This window comes from Platichthys flesus, chromosome 7 (genome assembly GCF_949316205.1).
Source record: "Platichthys flesus chromosome 7, fPlaFle2.1, whole genome shotgun sequence".
Taxonomy (NCBI): Eukaryota; Metazoa; Chordata; class Actinopteri; order Pleuronectiformes; family Pleuronectidae; genus Platichthys; species Platichthys flesus.
The window spans coordinates 22855355-22872199 of NC_084951.1; the positions used below are offsets into that span (position 1 = coordinate 22855355).

At 39.7% G+C, this 16845-nt stretch overlaps 1 protein-coding gene across 1 annotated transcript in view; it reads left to right on the top strand.

Annotated features, from left to right (window-relative positions):
• camta1a (calmodulin binding transcription activator 1a) overlaps positions 1–16845 on the top strand; it is a 272323-nt gene that overhangs the window by 9776 nt on the left and 245702 nt on the right. The window lies entirely within an intron of this gene.

A 16845-nucleotide genomic window follows, 5' to 3' on the forward strand; every position in this document is an offset into this window, starting at 1 on the left:
CCTTCTCCATGAGTTTCCTCAATCTAAAAGAAAGATACCCCTAGAAAAATATACCCTTAACTCACATAGGCCAAGCGTTTAAACATTTCACATTATACGGGTGAATATTTGATGTGTACTTTATTCTCTGGTATTTTCCCTTCAGAGTACACATGACGGGGAATATCAGGATTGTTTTAACTATTAAATATACTTTCTATATTTAGATTTCTCTTTAGATTCCTTTTGTATTATGTTTTCAAATTTGTAGTGCAACTCATGAAATAATCCAGATAATATCACCTTTGCGGTAATTTAGGTGAAATTATAAATATTGATGCAAAGCTTCCTCTGATCTTTTTGGTCTTTCATCGCTGCATCTTAAAATCTCCAACGTAGAGAACTCACTGCCTGCACTCACTGATAGTCTGATGTTTAATTTTGACACAGCGCGTTGTTCGGTCAGATACGGGGAAGAAACCACAAAGCAGACGAAACCTTCTCTCCCTCTCTCCTCGTGTTTGAACTGAGACAGTTGAGAAACATCTCTCATCTCCTAGTGTTTTGTTTACTGTGGATTTTCCAGCACTCATTCTCTGCAAGGAAAACCCCGTCTGGCATTAATCAAAGGTTGATATCGTTCTCTCGTTGAGTCTCGTTCACAAGACTTTACTCCCGCTCTGTTTGGCAAGCATCACAAGGGCCTCGCGATGTGAACAGGTTGTTAGCGTTGGTGCTGTGAAAGCATGAGGTGTCTCTCATTTCATATTTGCATCACATTAAGATGCGACACAACTCATACATCATCAAATCAAACCCAATAATCGTTTTCTTGATTTGACAGGTTGTCACAGATCTGGTCATTTTCATTGCCCTTTTACCTGAATTATTTTTTAATTAAATAAGTAATCAGACATTTGTCTTGTTTGGTGTTTATGATGTTTATAAAGGCACAAAATTAATAAAGTCTCCTGAGAAAGCTGGATTAGTTTTTAATCTTAATCTGCCAAAGACTATAAAAAATATTTTTCTTTCTTTATGAAGTCACATGGCCAAGATAAAATATGTAATTTCTAAAAAAGGATTTATTTAAGCTGTTTGCTGCCTTTTTAAACAATATTCACGATAAGGGTTATCGCAGCAGAGCACGACAGATATATCAGTTGTCCGATAATATCAGCCAATATGAGAATCCACAGATATATCAGTATCAGCCTTTATGTTGCAGAGAAGTGCCAGTATAAAAACCTTTATTCTACACTATTCAAAAAATCATACAATTTCTGTACATTTGCTTGTTACCATAATACAATTCATCTAATATGGGTAAACAGTCAAATATCAGCAATGACCCCCAAAGATCCACATTGGTCTGGCTCTATCACAGAGTAATTGATATGGTTTGACATTATTAAATTGCATTATATGCACTACATGCTCTACTGTAGCTCCCCTAGCAGCATGTTGCTTCAAACCTCCCCCTGTTCTTAATTCTTCATAGATTTATCTCTTTTATTTCCTCCACTGGAAAAAAAAGATTACTCTTTTCAGAGAACTGGTTGTAATTAGACTTAAATACACTCCATGACAAATCTTAAAACCAATATGCAAAAATCAACCATCCATGCTTTAGATTAACAAATTGTGACCATATAAATATAGTCATCTGCAGTGATGAAAGTTAATTGACTGAAAAACAACCAGATGATAAGGCACCAGACAGGCTCGTTCCTAAGGAACAGGATATTCAAAAAGACAATCTGTCATTGACACACAGTAAAATATTATTTTACACCCACTTTGTGTCGTCGATGTGTTTTAGAGAATAGATGAAGGGACTAATTTAATTGCGGTAAAGACATGGATGTGTGAGAAGTAGACGAAATCACGGCGGTGATTGATACAGCAGGAATTATCAATAGTTTCTCAAATACTCCATCACTCGCAGTCTCCATTTTCATCCCAGTCTCCATCTGTCAAATCTCTGCCCCGGTTATGAGAAAAAATGTATAATGCCTGTGTGTTTCTAATTGGCCGGTGTTGTAACTTGCTTGCCCCGTCTGACCTGCATTGTGCCGCTAGCAGTCTAAATTAATTTACATGGCTTTGAAATTGATCTCAAAATGTACGTCTAAGCATTTGCTGGGGATAAATACTGGCGGCTGCAGCTGTTAGCATGTCGTGTCATTTCTCAGCAAATTAAAACATAAGAGAAACATTTCAGGGGAAAAAAAATGGAAAAACACCATGTTGTGTTTCTGGAGCCGCAGATTCCTCCATGGATGTTTGTCGGTGCTCAGAGGATATTTGGGCGGGGTGCGGGGGGGAAATTGGCAAAAAACAAAAACAAAGATGGTTCCAGTGGTGCTGTGGTATGAATGCCAATAGTGTTTTCCCCGGGTTGAAGAGAGCAAGGCAACCTTTCCTAAAATCAAGGACGTTTCTTTTTTTTGTGCAGACCATGCAAATTAGAGTGTTTGTTCCTCAGTGGTGGCAGACAGGCAGGAAGAGAGGGATCACAGAGGCTCTTGTCGCTGCAACAGTGTGACTCTTAGTGAAAGTGACACCTCATCAATTCAGTGCATATTTCTGGCTGCGGCTCAGCATGCTTAATGCACTAATTTCCCACCTTTTACGTTAAAGGAATCTCAGTCGTCTGGTAGGTTAGGGCTGATAATCTTCATTAGAGCAAAAAGGAAATCGATTGTGTGACATATACCGTAGTTATTTGTCTTCCACAGCAATATTTAGCCCAGGTTGCGTTGTATCTGAACACTATAGTTCCTAGGTAACATAATAGTTCTCCTGTCGTATTGAAATTTGTTTGAGTGTTTGAAATATTTAGATCGGCATTGATTGATCAATTAATCTATTGCTATATTGAAAGAAAATCATCCGGCAAACCGCTGTGACCATCGATTAACTGTGCAAATCATTTTTCTCAGTTTCTCCTGCTGATCCCATGTGATTGGTGGTCGAAACAATTTCATCATGTCACCTTGGGTTCTACGAAGCTGTAAAGGAGAGTTATAATAATAGAAACAGTTTGTTCTTGTATTATTTGAAATATTGTATTTTAAACTAGAGATTAAACTGTGTCAAAATATCATATATATAAGAGCTGCACAGTATCAACCAAATCACCACGGGAATCAAACACAGTTTTAATAGTTATTAAAATATTAAAAGTTACTACTGACCTTCAGGATTTTTACCATGGTTTACAGTGAAACTGGTAACCACGTCGTCCTTACTCTATATTATGTCTGTTTGGTTTCTGGAAAACACATCCTTTTATTGTTTTATGTTATTACATATTTCAAGATTATACTATAACAATTATTGACATTGCTGTCTTTTATATTTAAGTATTACAAATCTTTCCATAGATAAACTAGTGATCTATTAGCTTCATAATGAACCAAAAAATACAATATGACTCCTTGCAGCTGTACATTACCTGTTCAAACCCGGGATGGCTCTGTTACAGTTTCATTCATGAGGAGGCGCACACTTCATTGTATTTTTGGTGATTGAGGATACAACCTGCTGCTTGGAAACTTTAATCTGGAAGGAGAGCGGACGGGGCGGCAGGCGCTGTGGTGTTGCCCGGCGAGGTGAAGTGAAGCTAATGCAGAACTATTCATTTCTATCTCATTCTCATGATTCCCCTGTGTAGTTTCACGAGGAGAAGGTGTGCAGGAATACATTTCAAGCATTTACTGGAAAATTAGATAAAGCAATCGAATCAAAATTCAAGGGAGAGGATGAGAGTTTAGAGGGTTTAACGGTGCTCTCGTCATTGAATCGGTTTGCGAGATGCGAATATGCTATCAGCCTTCAAATTATCAATGGGAGAGAAGTAACTCGCACTGCTTGGGAATTTACTCAGCAGCTGGAGCAGGGAAGAAAGAAACAGAGTATTATTGAAAGAAAAGTGGTTATGATTGGAATAATAATACATTTTGAGTGGAAATAATCAGTAACATTTCTGAGATTGCTCCTCTGTTAAAGGTGATAGTCCACTTTGTCATGAGTAAGTTTTTGCAGAGGGAAGCAAAAATACTTTACAGGAAGTCTATAGGTTCCCTGTTTGTGTTGCTGCTCTCTCAGCCATTGATGTCCCCATGTCCCTCAGGTGAGACATCCTCACAGAATTCCTCTCAGGTCTGCAGCCGGCTTCTTTTGTCTGCCGGGTGCTCTGGCACCATGACCTCTATTTTGCTAGACATTTCGGCTGAGATTAGAATCTTCTTAAAGAAGGACATCTCACACAGGAGGGGCTTTCGGCTTATATCCCTTTCAAGATAAAGCAGAGTCAGCCTGATGTTTGGTTATGCCGGCATGAAGGTTGCAGGACTCGAAACGCGCAGGAGAATTGGAATTTCTTTATTTTTTGCCAGTGCTGCTTTTCAAGATTGACTTCTCACTCTTTGGTTCACTTAACAGCTCTGATTCAGGCTGTATATTATTGTGAGATTTAAAGCAAGAGTGTCATTGGTTGAGAAACTAGCAGTCAAAGACGGGAGCTGATTTTTATTTAGGCTGTATACTTTCCTGCTTTTCAGTTTGAGTTTGCCCCTTAACTATGTACCTCTGCAGCAGCGCTCAAGTTTGAATGACGGCTTTTATGGCTTGCCGCTGGAGTCTTGTGGACAAGAACAACATTTTCCTCTCTGCAACATCTGGACTAGACCCCTCAGTGTTAGACATAAACCTAGCTACAGTTTTGGAAAACCTGACTTTATAGTTCTTGTCGGACCTAAAAACGTAGGGGCAAATGAGTTTAGCATGAAGCAGTGGTTGAGGGAGGACACTGGGTCTAAGTCGGTGTGACATCCACAGCCTTTAATGAACGGCACAACGCTCTGAGTACTGTGAGCTCCCACTCAGCTTAGAGGGGACTGCTTCTGAACTGGTGCTGAACCAAAACCGACAAGAGAGCATCAGCCCGGGCCTCCATCGGCCTGCTGCACATTTAATGCCCCCGTTGTCAGGAATAATCCTCTCTGCTTCACACCACCGCCGGCAGCAGCACAGCAGGGTGCCCACATGCAGTATGCCGCCGCTCAGGGCGGAATAGGAGCTCCAGTAGAAACACTCGGCGGACTCAAGGGGCAGCGAGGGTTAACAGGCAGGGAAGAGTGATCAAAAACCACAACAAATGAAATTAAAGGCATGATCAGATAATCCTAAGAGACTAACACTGTAAGATAAGGTGCTATAAAGACAAGCATCATTCACTGCTCTCACTAAAACATAATTTGTGTTAACCTGCTCCGTGCCGCTGTGGGATTTAAAATCCCACTGCTGTGATATTAAACAAAAATGCATTCCTTTGAATACAGTTGCAGAGGATAAAGGATTTTTTTTTAATCTTTTCATCTGGTCTTTGAAAAAGGCGATGCTTTTTCTGCAGTGTTTTATTTTTTTGCAAAAATATTTTAATTTAAAATATGAAAAGATAAAAGCAATGTCTCTGAATCTGTGAATCATCACTCCAGAGTTTCTGTTCTTTGTGGTTTCTGTGCCACAACCATCCAGTTTCATGCTTCTCTCAGTACAGCAGTATTTCCTATATCTAAAGTACATTAGTATATTTAGTGTTTGTGGGTGGTGTGTCAGGTTCGTGACCTAAACAAAGCTTCACTCTCGATTTTATTTACTGTGGTATATTCTGAATGAGGTTATGTTTTTTGTGATATTAATTCTTCAAACCGATTACACGAGAAAATGGTAAAAAGAATTCATCATGACTTTGCATTTATTTGAATATAAGTCATTTGAGCCACTTGCAGCAGGACAACATAGGATTTTAGACAAGGACCCACAATTAAAATAAGTGTAACAAGTCAACAGGCTTGTGTGACTTTGTTCTCCATCGATTTTGGATCATAATTTCAACATCAGTCAATCTTTAACATTTAGTTTTATTTGTACTGCCCATATTCCCAAATGATAGTTAGTCTCAAAAGGCTTTACAAGGTTTACAACAACATCATCTGCCCTCAACCCTCAGCAAGAGTAAGGAAAAGCTACGATGAAAACCTTATTGACAGGGTCAAAAACGACACAGAGCCAAATGTGAGAAGTGCAACAGTCTTAAACTGACAAATACAATTAATAGAAAAAAGATTCACACATTTTTGCCCCCGTGAGTTGCTTCGGTTCAACTCATCACTGCCATGACTCATGCCTGACAACACTGTTTAACCTCATTATCTAAATCATATTCTGACATTGTCATCCATAGAAATGATGTCCTTGTAGGAACTTGATGATGGCCAATAATTACACTGCAACCTACCACCTACATAATGTTATAGAAATATGTAATATATTCATTCAAAGCCCTGTATTCAACACCAGCTCAGCTTTTTTTCAAACGAAATAAATTAGAGTTTGCAGGCTTAAGACTTTGGTGTGAAACTCACGGTGCAAAAGCTGGAGCATCCTCTGTGGAATATCCCGACCTCATTAAAAGATTTCAAAAAACGACCCTGGTCAAATTACCAGGACCGGGACTGTCCTGATGCAGTTCTGTCATCACACCGGCCGAACTTGAACTGTCAGTGTTGTTTTTATGGCCGTCAGTGCTCCGAGAATTCACCTAATCGAACACAAGGTCATGCTTGATTAAATGTTTATCTTCATTTGAGCTCCTCGGCATGCCTGGTTTTCTCAGTGGAGAGTAATTAATATGACTTCCACCGTTTGCAAATGTTTACAGGAATGTTCATTAGCTTCTCAGGGGCAATCACTGGAAACTAAAAGGTCATGTTTGTCTATCAATCCAGTTTTTGTTGTTTGTCTGTTTATTTTAATTTATTTTTTATCTTTCTGGGTTAGATTCGTGCAGTGATTTTCCAGTAACAGGTTCTGAGAACTTGTCGCTGAATAGAGCTGCTGCAGCGCATCCTGTGGGGATCTTTTTTTAACCAAGGTTCAGGTTTTATTTATATCAGCTCCTCATTGAACCACTCAGTTGAGGTTGAAGATGGCAAAATGCCTGCACCCTTTTTTCCCTGGCTGCTCAGAGAACACATTAATTCAGCCACAGTGTTGCAGTATGATAACTTCTCACTATCTTTTTTTTAAAAAGCGTTTCAATACGAACACCTTGCCTACTTTATGCCTGTGAAGAATTAAATGACCACATACTTTATTTTCTGAAGTTTCCACTCAATTACAACTTACTAAGTATATATCAGGGAGTTTTTTTCCTCACCTTGCTTTGCTCATGAAAGAGGAAAACAGGAAGATAAGGAATCTGTGGAGTTTCTTTGGATGACTGACTTCATAGCAACTTCCTGTGAGCTTGATAGCTTCCCTGATTGCTAGCGTTGTAGCTTACTGTGAAGTGTCAATTGCAAGGCTACGGTGTAGTGAGGCAGTTGTAATAGCAACCCACCAGTTGGGTCATTTAGGGAGTCCTGCATGCTTTAGGGACCCTTTGCTTTTTCCTGTGGATGCGCACATCAAGGCAGGGGTCCTCAGTATCCTCTGAAGGCAGGAGTATCCACTCAAAATTGCATGACCTCTATTGTAGCAGATACAGGTCACTCCACCTCCTGTGGGAAGCCTCTAAATTGAACCCAGCTTGTGTCTTTGATTTCTTTCCAGCTCTCTCTTCCTCTGGTTTCGCTCCTTTTACTCTTATCTCCTGTCTCCCTTTCTCCTCCTGTGTTCACTGAGCTGCAATGCTATTCAGGTACAGACGGAGAGATTTCCACCTCTCTCTCTGAATTGCTGGGTCAGGCATTTTCTGCGCGGAACCATTTTTGTAATGGAGTTTAACTTTGTTTACTAGATAAAGGAAATGCACTTGATGTGCGTGTATCGGTGCTTTAATAAAGTTTTATATTGTCCCTTATACGGTAGATTTTCATACTAGTAAATACCTCTGTACTGCTTTCCATGAATGGGATTGAATGGCAGAGGTATTATCATATTCACTGCAATGATCCTGTCTGTAATCTAAGAAACCGCTCTGTACTTTTAAGTGCATGTCAGCAGACCAAAATGTTTTACTCAGTCTTTGAATGGAGTATAGTATGTTTTTCCATTAGTGTCTCTAGAGCTGGTAAACATGTCTAAGCTCTTCACTTTGGTAAATTAAAAACTTTTTGAATTGCAATACACGTCCTGGTGATGTAGTGTTTTATGTAAGATCTAATAATTCTGCCATTTCTTTTGATAAATTCCTTGCATTTTCCAAATATAAGATATTCAGAAAAATATGTTTGAAAATAATATAATTTCTGAGAATTTTTCTTTCTCCAGCAGTAATTAACTGCTCTAACAATTTAAATAGAAAGGAAATTTCAAGAAATTTTGCCAATAACTGAAACAGAAAGAAATGCAAGCTGGTGCTCGGGGAAAATCTTCTTCTCACAGAGGAGGCAGATCTGAGAAGACATGAAATGGAAGGGAAATTTAGTACCAAAAGAGTGCCAAGTGACAAGAGCAGACAAAAAAAGACGCATAGAAAGAGATTGCAAACAAAATGAATGCCAGCTTTACTCTTGCTGCTTGTACTCTGTGGAATACAACACTTCCTGTCAGAACTGTGTCAGGAGATTGGAGCTTACAAGAAGTCCACTCCTGCAACTGGTAAGCAATAAAATTACTCTATTCTGAATTATGCATATAACTTCAGATAAGGTATTGTTCATGACCAGTGCTACATCGTTCAGCGAGTGTGCTTAATGCTTCTGGAGCACTGCTCGTACAATCACATTTTTCAGGCTGACATTTTAGAAAACGATGTGAGAGAAGAACAGGATGCCGTTTGATGTTTTGCTGTGTACTACAGGTAAAGAAGTCTATCTAAGGAATAAAGTTTTCTCCCGCAACTATGAAAAGGCAACACTAAGCAGAAACTGCACTGTACTAACAAGAGATTGCACAATGTTGTGGCAATGGTTGTGTTTGCTATAGAAACATATAGTGACTGTGTATTACTTGCAGACATAGTTTTATGTCTTCTTTTTATTGGTATTTTTTGTTTTCTCGTACTTGGGAGCTTTGCAGCCTCTTATCACTCAGACATCTCCTCATACTTAGCGCTGTCAGTGCAGGATAAGGCAGCTTTGCTCCAAAAGAGCCTCTTACTGTGACGATTAAGCTGGCACTATAATTCTAGGATTGATTTGTAAAGGTGATTGTAAACATTGGCATCACACTTCTGCAGAGATGTGTAAACAAACACCCGACACCTCGCACACACCCTCTTTTTCCTACGTTCAAGGTCTACGAAATTTGGCAATGGTGCATAGTGAAAACCCTTTTTTACAAACCACTCACCCACTGATGGGGCGGATTTATCCTGATGGCGTGGATATAAAGAACTCAGACACTTGATCATCTTGAGCATAATTTATTCTTCCTACTTATCAACACATCTCTGCCTTTATCGTAGCACTGAGATTGATGTTAATAGTTCAAATAGGAATTTTTGCGGCAATAAATGTTTAGTTCTAATTTTGGCTTTTCTAAATTAAGATAATGTAAAATGACAATGATGTTCAAGTTGTGTAGAAAACCAATTATAGTCAGTTAATGGATTTCATATATTTTCATCTACATTTGTTCTAATGCAATAATCATTGATTTATTTATTTTAAGTCTAGTCAACAAAATAACCAGAGTACTTGATTTGGCTGAATTTTAAGGATCAGATTAGTACCAGAAGTTTGCAAAAGTCTAAAGAGAGACACATTATCGATGTTTTATGATAGTTTTTTTAAAAGAAAATAATCTTGGTTAGAAATCAATAGTAACCCATAGCTGTAGTAAACAATTTTTTATAGTGTAAGATTCGAATCAGCACCTCTGACAGTCTTTATAAGCTTTTATTATGGGGTTACTTCAGGTTTTACTCTATTTATTTCAATGCCATAGTTTCTGATGGCATTATACTGCATCATATGATGTCCCTGGTATATTTTTTACACCCTTGGCAGTTACTGAATGTACTGCATATATATTTTAAGCACACCACATCCCTTCTTTAAAGTTCTGATGGAGTACATCAATCTGAGCAAACACTATCTTGGTTGAACTCCTTGAGGAAATCTACAATGTAATTGTGCCTTCGCAGGGCTGAGCTTGGGCTGAGATCATATTTGGGGAGCTTGGCCTTTCGGTTGTATTTTTGTTGTCCATTTTTAGATGTTCTAAGTTGTTTCATAACGCTTCATGTAGCTTAGTATTTGTTCGGCTCTACTGCTTGTCCCATTTTGTATTTCGCCAAGGTTAAACAAAAGTGCTGGCCAGCAAAGGAACACCATGTATCTTTTTTATTTTTGTTTGGAGAGTGAAAGCAGGGAGAGAGGCTACTTCAGCTATTCCTCCGAGGGAAGAGGATCCTTGTTTTAGAGTATCAAAGGAGTGCATCATTTCCACGCTAAAAAAAATATAACCTGTTAGGATGGAGTGTAGGTCGGAAGATACATCATCTGGAGCCGGATGGAGGAGGCTGGCCTGACACTGACTGGATGTTTCACAGACATTCTCCAGGAAATCCCTTTGACTGTGCTTTATACTCAGTAGGCCGGGCGGGAGGTGGCGTAAGGGTAATCAGTGGAAGGCCACATGTGTTCTTCAGATTCATGGCATCCTTCCTGCTCGCCCTACTCACTTTCTTTGGTCCATCTCTCTCTATCTCCGCCTCTCTCTCACTGTCTCTGTTGTTGTGTGTTGGTCTTTGATCTCTAAAGGTCCTTGAGAATGAAGAGCCAGCAACAACAGCAGGCTGGGATTCTCTGTGGGCCTGCTTGGATCCCAGCCCATCATGCCCTTTTCTATCTGATGGACGGCTCCAGGCATTGCAGTGCCGCTATAGCCTTGCTGTATTAGGCCTTCATCTGATTAAACCTGCTCTCATTGTCAAAGGCAGGGAACTAGAACTAGGGCTATCATTGACCTTGTTTGTAAGCTGCAGGGATAGTCTTTAAAATGCAGGCATTTTCTCGAATCTGCGCATTCTTTAATGTCATTAATCATGTTTTGCTGTTAAGCTGATTGATGCATTTCCTTCCCAGTTTGGGGGGAAACCATAAAGCCACACACAGTCCATCTTATGTTTTTAATATTTGTCTCTCCTACAGCATGTGTTCAGCATTATAAAATGTGCAGAGGAGGAACCTAAGCAGTTGGCAGGCTGACATGACTATGGATGCCAAGCTGATTGGGCTGTCATTTCCCCCTTGCTTAAAACCAGATGCAGAGTAACTCACTAACAAGGTGTTTGCATCAAATCAGATTCTCATGAACCCATTCCCCAACCTTCAGATAAGAAGATCAAATATTGTATCCTTTGTAATCAATATACTGAAGTAACCAAAAATTGTAATATCCTAAAGCACAATTCCCTTGAAATAAATCGAATTCAACAACGTAACATTTTAAAACACATTTTCTGGTGTACACCTGTAGGCCTGGTTTAAAAAAAATGTAGGAGTTTGTATTTAAAAAAAACATCTTGCTTTGTGACATTACTCTGGCTCCATAGGTCACCCTGACCTTCTGGGTTACACATTTGTATTTCATCGAATCGCAGTACCAAAGGTTATCCCCCTTAAGTTCATTGTTTTTGTCCTATCAAAGCTGCCTGTTCAAGCAGCTCTTATGATCTTGGTCCAGGAGGATTCAGATGTCCTTTTTGTTGGGTGTCCTTGAGGCCTTTGTTCATCGGGGCAGTATGAGAAGTCCCTTTCCTCCTCAAGATGTTTACACATCAATAAAAGTGGCTGAATTTGAAAAATAAAGCCGACAAGGACATAATGATCCATCCCACAGGTCCCAGATCCAGGACTGATCCAGTTCTTAAAAACCTTTTTAGCAAGGATAAAGTTGCAGAATAAGGAAGCTCTCAGTAGGTTTGTCTTCCAGCGTTCGTTTTAAGTGCTAGGTCATTTATCCTGTCATGTTCCAATGATTCTCTCTGTGAAGTTGTACGTACAACAGGAGGGACAGAGTCTACCTCTTTTCCACTGTTTTGCTCTAGTCACCTGAACGTCTCAAAGTTTGCTTCTTTGCCTCAGGCTCTCAAGCCCCGTTAAGAAAATATTTCCAGAATGAGCTTACATCCAATAAATGTTGAGGAAACAACAGCTCTGCAGTAAATAATGAATTATGCTTATTTCAAAGATATTAGACACTGAAATGATGAGTGGCAGCAGAGCGAGGTGTTTATCTTAACTCTACTCGATCATTATATTCACAACTCATAGATTTATCTGTCTTGAATGAGTGATCTGTGCAGCTTTGAGAAAACTATATCTCTGGCAGTTTGTCCTGCAGAGGAGTTGATGTTCAGTTACTCAGTTGCAGGTCATATGGGGAACAATGGCACAAACTGTAGTGTATGATTTCTGCTGCCTCTGTAGGTACATAAAGATTAACGACAGGAACAACCTTAAAAATGGCATAAACCCTTTTAATTGATATGAAAGTTTTAATTAAAAAAATGACGTTGGCACTTTTTTTTTTTTTACTATAAATATTTCCCGAGCAGAACTTGTGCAGCTTGTTTAATCCCCTTTACTTCAGAGCTTGTAAAGCACTGAACCTGAAACGTATTTGAATGAATGTACAGTACAGATAGCCAATGTGTCTGACACAGCACTCTGGGACTTGCATGCTCTTAGTTCTACCTTTTCGTCGCCTCGTTATCCAGTGGAAGTTTGTGTTGCTTTTTCATCTTTATATTGTATAAGTTTTGTCTTTGGCGTACTTTTAATTTTCTATAGATTAGGTAATTGTAGTTGTAGCTCTTCCCCCCCTCCCCACACACACTGATTTGTGTGGTTTTTTTTTTAAGTTTGCTCTCCAGCTTGAGCCTATAAGATTGAATTGTCAACACAGTGTATTTCAACCTGTCCTCCTCCCCCTCCCTTTTCTCCCACTCCTCTGGCCTGTCCTTTAGCAGAACCTTGAGGCACCATTGAAATTCTGTGCTGCCTTTTGAAATCTCTGTTGATGAGGAAGCGTGGACACACAGTGGCTCCGCTGTTCTCCCACTGCAGGATATTTCTCTAAGTCATGTTTATATACTATAAGTAGAAAGGAGTGAAAGTGCTTTGATGGTATCTAACAATGAAAATGCTCAGAAATCTCCCCTGGACCCGAGGCATAAATGCTTCAGCTCGGCTGTGATTCTCCCATGACACGTTCACTTCCTCAATAGGACAAGCTGGCAAACGTTTTTCTTTCTGCATTACACACGGCGACTCTTGGGTTATATTATGTGAAACCAATGATGCGAGACACGTTGAAACAAAACACATGTATCGTAGATTTATAACAGCAAAGTAGGCGAAGATATATTTGCAGTAGTTGCAGTGAGGAGGTGAGGATGAATGGATATCATTGCCTCAGTATTTACTCTTGCCACTGCTCTACTGAATGCCAACATTAGTTGATATATTTGCAATCGCACTTTGATCACTTAAATATTTTTCCTTATCCACAAATTGACCCTAATTGGGAAGTTGACTCAGGAGGTTTGTAGTTATGTTTGTTTCCTTTTTCTGATTCTTTGCACTAGTCTCCAGTCTTGAGGAAAAAAATCAACAACAACAACAAAAACTTCAAATGCAAGAGCTGATCTTGTTTGAAGTTTGTACTTTGCTGCCTCGCTGCTATCTGTGAGAAATGATTGTGCTTTACTATAAAGTCAGCTGCACACACATCTTCATTAAATGTTGGTAGATAAACCATTAATCCGTTCAAGCACTATTTTATTTCCATTTATTCTTGTCCACCCACACGGTACAGCAAACACAGAGAAAACCCCCCTCCTGAGTATTCCTTGACCAGCTCTGATGATGGAGGGTGTTTCTTTTTGTGGACACAACTCTCTCTCTGTTTCTCCGCGTCCATTCTCTCCTGTGACCTTTGAGAAGACCGTCTACTGTATTGAGTTTCCGAGTATCGTGTATGGTATGTGAATTGATCATAAGAGGAAGAGATATGTTCCAGTAAGTCTTTCCAATGTGTGTGCCTGTGTGTGCGTTTGTATTAAGTTGTGCCTCTATTGCCATTCATGTAGTGTTGGGGTTAGGTCAATATTATATTAGCACTGCCATCGCATTTTCCACATCCCCATGAATAATGTAAAAGTCGGATATCCCCTCATATAAATACAGCCCATTATCGCTCTGTATCCTTGGTTGACGTAAGACAGTCCATATCCCCCGCTATACTGATTTCATTAACCTTATTGTGTGGTATCCCCAAATGGTGGCCTAAAGTTGTTGCCACAAGAGATAGACCCCTTTCAGTGGAGAAAGAGACCTTATTGTGACCTTGTTGGAGACAATCAATGGCCTTTATCTCTCCCAGTGCATAATAAATCCTACAAAAGGGTTGGTCCACACATCCTTGTAATGTATTGACCTGCACCGCCAACATTTATCAACTGGACTTGCCGGCTAAATAATTTAGCTTTTGAGCTTAGACCGTACTTAGTCAGCGGCACCTAGGCAAAGTTCGTCCCATCCATGTTAGACTGATGCGCTCCGCAGGGAGTACAGAATAGCAGGGAATAGAACTTTATTAACTGTATCAAGCAGAGAAACCAGAGTTCAACTTCTCATACAGCCTTGCTACACAGAAAACACAAACACAGCATACACTCAGGACCCGTTTTAGCGCTGAGGTCAAATTACAAGGTCAGCCACTGTGCAGGTCTGTGGTTCGACTCTGCCTGGCTAACGCAGCACCTGTGCAGTCGCAGCTCGCGGCGAGAATCAAACCTTTCATCTCGTGGCTTTTGAGTGACCTGACTTATCTCCGAACCGAACTTCCTCCTCCTCGACAGGCACAATATATCCCGCTCTGCTTGCAGATAAGGAAACGCTCTCAGACAGCAGTTTGACCGCTATTAGACCGGTTTTCTAAACTGTACATTTGTTTGTCGTGCTCAGTTCTTTAGCGCTGGATTGCCACAGGGTTTCCAGTCGTCGCCTCTTGAATCAACACAAGTGCTTAAACCACTGTTGTTGGCAGGAGAAAATTGCTTTCATCTACAAGAGCAAACTATAGATTTTTTTTCTAAGACTGTTACTGGCAGGTATAACACCTGCAATCTTGCTTTACTTCTTAAATCAGAGTAATTGAATAAAAGAACAAAACAAGAACACATATTTTCTCTTTAGTGTCTGACAGTTTAAAGAAATGCTGGTTTTGTTTTGATTGAATGAGGAATAGTTAAAGTTTGCCCTGCAGTCATTCATTTCTCAAACCTCTCAGATGAAGACCTGCCCTGAATAAAAGAATAAAGGATCAAATTCTTAAACAACGATGAATCAAAACTTTGAATTCTGAGCCATAAATTACAGGACAACAGCCAGTTCAAATTCACATTTTGAATTTTTCCATATTTTAATTCTTTCAACCCCCACACTTCACTCTGCTGTTTTCCTCAGGCTCAACCCCCTCTCCTTGGATATTTGCTCCCTGTGTTAATAAGAAATTTATGTTGCTGTTGACTTTTAGCAAAGCAACACCAGATTACCATACATGTCATGAATACTAAACAAAAGGTAGGGACTTGCTCCGGCTGAAGCTTGTTCCCAAACCCGCCCTTTAACCAAATCATTTTCACCAAGATGAGAGAGGGAATTGTTCTAATAGGCTGATCAAAGCAGGGTATAGCTGTACACCTGGACACCTAATGGACAATTCCGCTGGAGCAGCGAGGGCACTGGGCAATCCATTATGTATTTGTACATGATGTTTATGTAAACATCTGCTAGGGGTGTTGTAAGTTATTTATTTGATTTATTTCACTCTGCTGGTGTGGCTGACGATGTGCTGATTGTAATCGCCAAATCCAGGGACTTGAAGACCCAACTTGGATGCCACATGTTGGAGGACATAAGATCCTTTTTAAACTTTAATTTTAGAGGAGAATATAATTCATTGTATTGTCCTTGGATACAATAGAGAGCGTGGAAAAGGTTTAAGTTGCATTCACACAAATAAGACAACAGATAAAAGAGATTAAGCCATTTATAAATAAACGATAAAAAATAGTTTTGAAAATCATTTTCAAGCATAATACTCAAAATGATAAGCTAGCTCGTGGTTGTAAAAGATAGATTTTTTATGTTTTGTTGAGTGCTTAATAATATTGTATGATATTGGTCCGGAGCAATAACAGTTCACAAAAACCGGGCTAATCTAATTTAACGTCTGGATGCCGACATGCACTCGAATCATGTCCTGCAGACTGTTATTAATGCACACAGACCAGTCCCTTAATTCAAGTTCAAAACAAAATCTGCATAAACTTAATACTTTCTACACTACATTATCAATGTTTCTCAAGATTGCATCACTGTGAATAAGCTAATAATCACAAGTACGCTGATGGAAGCTTAAGATATCAGACTGGCAAAAGCTAACGTCTGTATTAAACTGAAAAAAAAAAAAAACAGTGATATTTTAATACAGATTGTCTTGGTGGGTGTGCAATAAGGCATCAAAGACGGGATGTACATATATTGTCGCTGCATAATGAAACAAGCTTCTTCTAGTGGACCCCCCCCTAACCTGTTAGCGCAACATGCTATCTACTGCCAGTGTGCTGACATGATGGCTTTTCCAGTGAGCGAGCAGGGTTGCCAATAGTGTCTGGGCTGGAATGGGCTTGTGGCGTAGAAAGGAGGGGAGAGCGAGGCTTGATGGTGCTCTATAAATACCCCCTGTCACACTTATATCAAATCAGCCCTGCACTCTAAAGGGCTGGCGTGAGTGTTCAGGGTGTTTTTCACACATGTCTTCGGAGGTCCACGGGGTCCGGAAAGGTCAGCGCTACGCTCAATAGCACATTCATACGAGTGGCTTTGTGCATTG